Source organism: Pteropus alecto, unplaced genomic scaffold (assembly GCF_000325575.1).
Source record: "Pteropus alecto unplaced genomic scaffold, ASM32557v1 scaffold185, whole genome shotgun sequence".
In the NCBI taxonomy this organism is placed as follows: Eukaryota; Metazoa; Chordata; class Mammalia; order Chiroptera; family Pteropodidae; genus Pteropus; species Pteropus alecto.
This window is the reverse complement of record NW_006438088.1, coordinates 10,291,763-10,300,533: the sequence shown is the minus strand read 5'-3', so window position 1 is coordinate 10,300,533 and position 8,771 is coordinate 10,291,763. Positions and strand designations below refer to the sequence as shown.

The following is an 8,771-nucleotide window of genomic DNA, read 5'->3' as shown; positions in this document are numbered from 1 at the left end:
CTCTTTTCAGTCTGTTTGACATACATACAACCTCTCCACCCACTCCCCTTTGTTCATCGATTCAGTTATTAAACAGCTACATATTGATGGCCTATGAAATGTCAGGTACTGTGCTAGGTGCTAGGAACACATTACACAGCTAATTAGACTTGATCCAATGACTTCATAAAGCTTGCCGCCTAATGGGGGTATATTACTGAATACTTAAGAAAGTCATGTGTGTGCTTTCCTAAAATACAGGTAAAGTAATTTCCTACTCACTAGAAGACTCCTGAAAAATAATGTGTGAGTCGAAGCTCTGTTAAATAGAATTCAGGTTTTAAATGGCCTCAGGCAGCTTGCTATTTTAGGGAATCTAGTAAAATTAATAATCAAACTTTAATTTTTATTATGAATTTGAACTTTGCAATGATATTTCTTTTAATGTAGATTACTTTAATAATAGCTCAAAATTCAAGCATTTTTAAAAATGGACAAAAAGTTAACCATTATAAATGGGATCTCTATTTTAAATGCATTCAGGGTAATGCTGTGTAAGAAATCCTGATATAACATTGCTAGGAAAGTAATCAACTATTCACTTATTTTTAATACATTAGGACTTTTAAATTATAATTTCTGTATTACAACAAGTAAAACTTTTAGCAATATAAAAATTAAATCAATAAGAAAACAAAATGTGAATTATGGGAAAATATATGTTGATGTAACGAAAAAGAAAAACACACAAGCAGTCCAATACATAAAACCCTTTACCTTTTGTGTTCTGAAAAAGCAATTTTCCCCAAAGTCTTTGCCTTAGGACCTATGTTCTGGTGTGTTTTAATTTGCCAGGGCTTCCATAAGAAAATACGACAGACTGGTGGCTTAAGCAATAGAAATGTTATTTCTTCACAGTTCTAGAGGCAAGAAGTCCAAAATTAAGATGTTAGCAGGGTTGGTTTTACTCTGAGACCTCTCTTTTTAGCTCATTAGATGGATGTCTTCTTTCTTTGTTCACATGGTCTTCCCTCTGTACCTGTCTGTGTCCTAATCTCTTCTTATAAGGACACCAGTCGTATTGAATTAAGGCACCCTAATGACCTAATTTTAACTTAATTATCTTTTTAAAGGCCCTGTCTCCAAATACAGTCACATTGTGAGGTTCTGGAGGTTAGGACTTTAACATATGGTTTGTGGAAGGTAACAGTTCACACTCCATAACATGTCTCTAGTTTAGAAAATTCCATTTTGAAAGCAAATAGTCGTAGGAGTCACCACACAATCTTTTCCCCGTTCCTGTTAAAACTTCAGTGTGGATTAGGTTATCAGATAACTGCTATGTTCAAAATAGGCAGTTTCTTAAAATCTGTTGATGACATGACAACTCCTGCCTTGGGCAGCAGAGAGCAGAGGAGTGGAAAATGGACCCACTAGGCCATGCCACCCTGAACAAGCCCGATCCCGTCTGATCTCGGAAGCTAAGCAGGGTCAGGCCTGGTTAGTACTTGGATGGGAGACCACCTAGGAAGACCAGGCGCTGTAGGCATAAAATATAAAAATTAAGGGATTGTAAACTGACAAGGTCCTTGCAACCAAGGGTTGCCTCACCTAAAAAAAGGGGGAAAAAAAGAAAAAGGAAAAAGAAAATGGACCCAGAAGTGGGTGGAAAATGAGTGGAAGAATGGCACTGGAAAGTGCTACCAAGAAGCTGCCTTCGAAAAAGTCTGCTTTCAGTTAGCCAGATGGAGGTAGGGAGGCTGGGGCCTGCAGAAAAAGGCTCTTGAGAGAGTCCAACTGCACTCGAGGAAGGGCATAACCAAAGCTAAATCGTGATTCACAAATTTGCCCTGATGAAGAATGATTGATAATAAACGTTCAGTGGTAGAGTTTAGAAGATTTTTGCTTCTTGCTTTTTTTTTTTCTATTTGATATTTTTTACTGTGGTTCTGAGCTAAATTAGCATTTCAGAGACACGTCTATTGATTTGAGGCACAGTTTTGATGAAAGAATAGTAGTGTTAGAATGAACAGAGAAAATAATTTGAAATGAAAAGCATTTTAAATGTATAGGAGGAAAATCCAATAGTAGGACCAGTATTTCTCCTATCGAATTTTAAGTAATTTATCCTTAATGTATTTTGTTGCTGATGACATAAGTTCTGGCTCACAGCAGGTACTCAGTAAATATTTGTAAATATTCTTTATTTTGTTTATCAATAATTTCCTGTAAAGAAGTAAAAATTTTATTTTCAGAGGCATTCATTTCAAAGGCCTTTATTGCATCACTATCCTAATGCCCATAGGGAGGAGGGTTCAGATTGGCAGGTAGGTTTATAATGAAATATAAATGAGAAGTTGGCATAAAATACAGCATCAATTGAAAGAAATGGCAAGTTGATAGATCTCGAAGGGCGATGTGCTCCAGGAAGTTCAGGCCCGGGGCCAGGGTGAGGGGAGCCCAAGCTTGGTGCTGTATATGGGGAGAGGAGGGCGGAGAGAGAGGGTGATGAGCTGTCACAGACCCTCACCCTTACCCCTACACCCGAGGGCATTAGAGATCACGCCTGTCTTAACTTTTCAAAGTCTTAACATTTCTGATCTTTGAAACCTTGGCTGTTTTATCTTTCTCAAAACAGAAATTTCTTAGAATCTATGATGCAACATTCTCTATTTCTCCTCTTAAAGTGCCACTTTTTCTTTACATTTTTATAGGCTTCTCCTCCTTTAAATATTGGTGTTCTTTTTTTTTTCCCCCCCAGACTTCCTTTTCTGGTTTGTAAATCTGATGGAGATATAGTAATGTATCATAATGTATATTATATATTTATTTATTATACTGTATGTTATATATGTTTTATATAGGTTGAAAATATCTTTCAATCGATCCCTGGTCTTTTAACTTTATTTATAATGTCTTTGATCACACAGAAGGTTTATTTTGGTGTAAGATACTTTGTCCATTTTCTCTGTGGCCTTTGCTTTTCTGTCTTTTTAGGAAGGTCTTCTTCACTTTGAGGTCATATATATCCAATCATAGATTTTCCAACAATTTGTAGTTTTGGTTTTTTTATTTAAGATATTTGGTTTTTTTATTTAAGATATTTATCTAATTTGTATTTATCAATGGATTTTGGAATGAATCTAAGTTTAACTTGTTTGTATTTTGTATTTCGCAAAGGGCTAGTCTTGTCCCAACATCATTTACTAAATAGTCCATTCTTTCTCCGCTCATTTTAAACACCAACTTTATCATACACTAAGTTTTGGTATACACATTGATTCACTTTTAGATTTTATTCCGTTCCATCATTTTATTTTTTAAAATAAAATGTACCTACACCAATACCATAATGTTTTAGATTTTATAGCTATTTAATAGCGATAAAAGGTGTTGTGTTTCCTTTTCAGCAGATTTAACATTGTTGGCTATGTTTTACATTTTTAAATACAATTTTTCTTAGATTTAGAGGCACCATATTCTCTTTTCTTCTTCTTATGTTGCAGTCTTTGTTCGTATTTTTATATGTGTCTCTTGTCTGTCTCTTAAATACTGAGGTCCCTTTTGTTTTTTTCCAGATCCTCTTCTCTTCGTATGCTGGGCAGACGTCCTGAATGATCCCATTAGCTCATATGACTTACGTCACCAATATGATGATATTCAAAACTGTTTTTCTAGTCTAGGTTTTTCTGCTGAGTCTCGTAACAACATATCCATCAACACTTTGATGTTAAGTTCAAAACTAAACTTATCGTCTTCCCTGTCAGACCTAACTCAATAAAGAGGCAACCATTTGTCATGCCTAAAACTCGAGTGTCATACTGACTGTCCCATTCTTTATTCTCATCCCACAGCAAATCTCTCACCTTCACTCTCAATCTATCACCAAATTCTGTTGATGGCATTTCCTAAACAACTGTTCAATCTGCTCATATCTCTTCTTCCACGGTAACTCCACCCTGTTCCAAGCCACCATACTTTCCCTCCTGATCTTCCTGTCTCTGCACTTCCTTCTTCTGGTCTCCACACTGTCAAAGTGATATTTCAAAATACAAATTTGATCATGTCCTTTATTGTTTAAAACTCTTCAATATTTTACCATTTCTCTTGGAATGAAGTCCCAGTTTCTTAATATGATTAAAAGATCCTGTACTGTCTTCATTTCTTATCACTCCAGCTAAACTGAACTTATTTTGGTCTCTGGAATGAATTATGCTCATCTTCACTTGTCTATCTTTGTAAATGTTACCATCTCGGCATGCAACATTTTTACATCCCAGCACCCTCTCTTTTTATTAAAGTATCTCTTACTCATCTTATGTATTCAGAGTACCTTTCACTTATCCTTGAGACCTCATCTGAGATGTCATTGTCTTCAGGGAGAAGTTTTTATTGAGCTAAAAATCTAGTGTTGATTTCTCTCCTGTATACACCCTGAATTTCCCCTATCACATTACTCATTCCATTGTATTGTAATAACATGTTTAATTGTCTATATTCAGCGCTAGACTATTTTGGTAATGAGGACACACTAATGCTATTTTAATTCCCTACTAACAAACAATAATCCCTTATTCCCCACTAAGTAAAGTTCCTATTCCAGACTTAATTTTCTATAATTTTACACCAATCTGCCATGTTGGGATCACAATATGTTATTCCTTTTCCATATCCTATACTCCCATTATACTTAACCTACAGGTCAGCCCCTCAACGTGACATGTGTCTTGTTGGTTTAGGACAAATGAAATCTCCAACATTATGCAAAGTCTTCTCCAATTTTCCCTTATGGAAGTAATCTTACCTTTATTTGAATTTCCATTATATCTTTTCCATCTTTAGAGGTATTGTTGTACCTTTTCTTTTATCATTATTATAAGAACATGTATCTTACACTTGAAACCAAGTATATGACTTTTAAAGGAAGAGTTCACATCTATTGATCTCTGTCAACCCCAATAGTATGTTGAGCATATGCCACTGGATTCTGCCAATATTATATACTCAGTAAATATTTTTTCAACAAATATAATATCTGTAAGGCCACTAAGAAGTTTATCTTCCTAGAGATGCAGCAAGAGAACAATCATATTTTCTATTCCATTAATAGAGAAAATAGAGAGTTGGATTATAAAGGAAAGAAAATGACTAAGAGTGGTTATTTCCATGAGTCATGGACTACCTAAGAAGATGATTTGGGAAGAAAATGAAGAGGTTGAAATAAAGTGGTTCCTTTTAGATAATTTTTATAACTAATAAATTACAGAAATGTGGTCATTTCAAATGTTTTGTTTCAAAGAACACTCTAAAATATGTATTAGATAATGGTGTCTCAAAAACCAGTTAACATTTTAAACAGTCATCTTAGATGGTTATTACTGAGAGTGGCAGAAATGATTAGATATATAAATGTAGACAGAGACATAGATATAGATACCCTTAAAGTTTTCTCAAGTTGCATGTGGTGAGATATTTATATCAGGGAGAAGAGAGTTGACAGTCACTTGTAGAAAACACTGACACTGTATATTGAACTTGTTAAGACTCTCTCTTCCTGTTATGAGTAACAGAAAGCCAACTTAAATGGCTGCAAGCAATAAAGAGAATTCATTGATTCACATAACTGACTGTATTTGTCCACTTGGGTTGCATAACAAAATATCATAGTCTGGGAACTTAAACAACAGAAATTATTTCCTCATACTTCTGGAAACTGGAAGTCCAACATCAAAGCATCAGCAGGCTTGGTGTCTGGTGAGAGTTCTCCTGGATTGCAAACAGTTGCTTTTTGGCTATATCCACACGTGGTAGAGAGAGCTCTGGTGTTTGTTCCTCTTCTTATATGGGCACAAGACCTATTGGATCAGGGTACAACTCTTAAGACCTCATTTAATCTTAATTACCTCATTACAGGCCCTATCTCCAAATATAGTCACAAGGGGTGTAGGGCTCCAATATATGAATTAGGGAAACATAATGCAGTCCATAGCACTGACTGTTAGAACCTGACTTCTGAGAGACTACCATCTTGGTTGTTCATCTACCTATGTAGCTATTCCTTTTTGGTCTCCTTTGTTGGGTCATCTTTAATTTCCCAATATCTAAACACTGGAAGATCCAGAGTTTAGACCTCAAGACTATTTTCGTTCCCCAAGTGATTTCATGCCTTCCCACGGCTTTCAATACTATTTTATTTGCCCTTGGCTCTTCAAACTGCCCATATGACATTTCTATTTGAGTGTTTCACAAATATGGTAGAGGTAACATGCTGTCAGATATCACTTTAATTCATGATGACTAAACTTAAGTAGGCCCTTAGTTTTGTTGGACTTCATATTACACTTCTCTGATAATTTCTGCTCTTTATTTTCCTGGATGACTATTTCACATTGTCTCTCCTCATACCTCTGCCACTTCTTCTAACCTCTCTCTTAGCCTATACTTCTAATTTCTACTTCACGGAGAAATTGGAAGTCACAGAGAACTTGCACAATCTTGTACTACCATCATAGCCCACCTAGCAGTACCTCAACCATTGACTCTACCTTTTCTTCTGCTTCAATAGATGAATCATCCATGCCGCTTTCTAAAACCAGTCATTCTATATTACTGTTCCATCACTGCTATAACTAATTAACAAAAACTTTATTCTTGAATCCGTAGGTAAGCTTGCCTAAGTATTCTGCTTAGAGTCTCACAAGACTGAGAACAAGGTGTCAGCAGGGCTGTGCTTCTTTCTCAAGGCTCAGGGGAAGAATCCCTTTCCAAGTTCATTCAGGTTGTTGGCAAAATCCAATTCCTTGCAGCTGTGGGTCTGAGGTGACTGTTTTCTTATTGGCTGTCAGCTGGGGGCAGCCCTTAACTACTAGAGGCCTCTCTCTCTGATCCGTGCACATGGGTCCTGCATTTCGAAGCCAGTAACAGCACGTTGAATAGTTCTGATATTTGAAATTTCTCCAACTTCTGCTGCTGCTGCATCTCTCTTCCACTTTCAGCTAGAGAAAATCCTCTGCTTTTAAGGGCTCATGTGATTAGATTGAGCACGCCCAGATGATCCAGGACAATCTCCTTCTTTTAAGATCAATAACCTCAAATATATCTGCAAATTCCCTTTTGCCATGTAATATAACATATTCATAGGTTTCTGGGATTAGAGTGTGGACATCTATGGTGGACCATTCTGGGTATCATACACTTCATTTGTGTTCTAACAATTTTCTCTTCTCTCTTCCATAGCACTAATATTCCTCTCAACGGGATCATTTTTTTCAGCATGCAAAATGCTGATATTTCTACCATGTTAAAAATGCTCCCCTGACTCCACTGTCCCTTCCAATTACTACCTCATTTCTCTTCTCTCTTTGGGAAAAACACCTCGATAGAATTGCCAATACTGTCTGTTCCCAATTCTTCCTCCATTCTCAGTTGATTTTTCACCCTTTCTACTGTACTGAACCTGATTTTGTCAAGGGTACAAATGACTACACATTCTGAACTCCAGGATCAATTCTCAGTCTCCATCTAACTTTCATTTTACAAAGCTGAAAATGGAAAATTTCATTCGGTTTCCAAGGTATCACCCACTCAGGTTTTTTCCTACTTCTTGGAGGTTCTTTTTCAGTCTCCTTCACTGATGCTTATTCTAACTACCTAATCTTGGACAGCCTAGAGTTTTTCATCCGTACTCATTCCCTTCATAATCTCATTCAGTCTCATGGCTTTAAATACCATGCATATAAAATGACTTCCAAATTTATATCCATAATCCCATACTGTCCCCTGGAATCCAGACTTGTATGTTCAACTACCAACTCAGTGTCTCCATGTGGATATCTTATAGGCAAAGGTAAGATGCATATTAGTGAATATGTCAAACTCTTCATCTTCCCCACAAAACTCATTCTTCCCGATTGGTCAATGCTAGCTCCATTCTTCTGATAGAAAGCACTCAAAATTTTGGAAATGTTATTGGCTTCTCTCACTGATCGCCCTGCCTTATTATACCTAGCATCCAATCCATTGAACAAATTCTATTGTCTTTAACACCAAAATATAATCAGAAGCCAACCATTTCTAGCCACTGGTCACTGTCTTTTATTCTTCACAATATTATCACTAATAAATGCCTATATAAGTTTATAATTTATTGTTATGGTCTGTCTCCCCTCAGAAAATTAGAGTTTCATGAGGGGAAGGGCTTTCGTGTTTGTTTATTTGTTGTTTGTTGTTTGATTGCTTTATATCCAGCACTTAGAACAGTGCTTGGTACAGAGTAGGCAATCAATAAGTATTTGCTGCTGTTGAATGAGGGTCTAGAACCACCTTTTATTTTACCTGAATACTAGGTTCTTCTCCCGTCTCCACCATATCAGTAAGTGGCAACTCTATTCTAGTTGGCTCAAGCCAGGACCCTAGGAATTATTCTTGGTTCCTCTCTTTCTCTCACACTCCACATTTTGAAATCCTGACAATTGTATTTGCAAGCACACACACACACACACACACACACACACACACACACACCCCTCCAGAATCTGGCCGTCATCTCTTCTCCACTGTTTTCACCCAAGTTCAAGCCATTATTGTATTATTGCAGTGGCATCATTATTGGTTCCCTGCTTCTACTCTTGCTGCCCTAGAATCTGCTTTCCATACAGGATAAAAAAATTGCTTTAGAATTTATATCAAATCATAAGCATTCTTTAGTTTAAAACACTCTGAATCAGTTTTTCATCTCAGAACAAAGTCTAAATCATTTATGTAATCATTTATATAATATTCATAAATAATAT

At 36.3% G+C, this 8,771-nt stretch overlaps 1 pseudogene; it reads left to right on the top strand.

Annotated features, from left to right (window-relative positions):
* Positions 1-1,407: 1,407 nt before the first annotated feature.
* On the top strand, positions 1,408-1,528 carry LOC112482640 (annotated as a pseudogene).
* Positions 1,529-8,771: the final 7,243 nt, after the last annotated feature.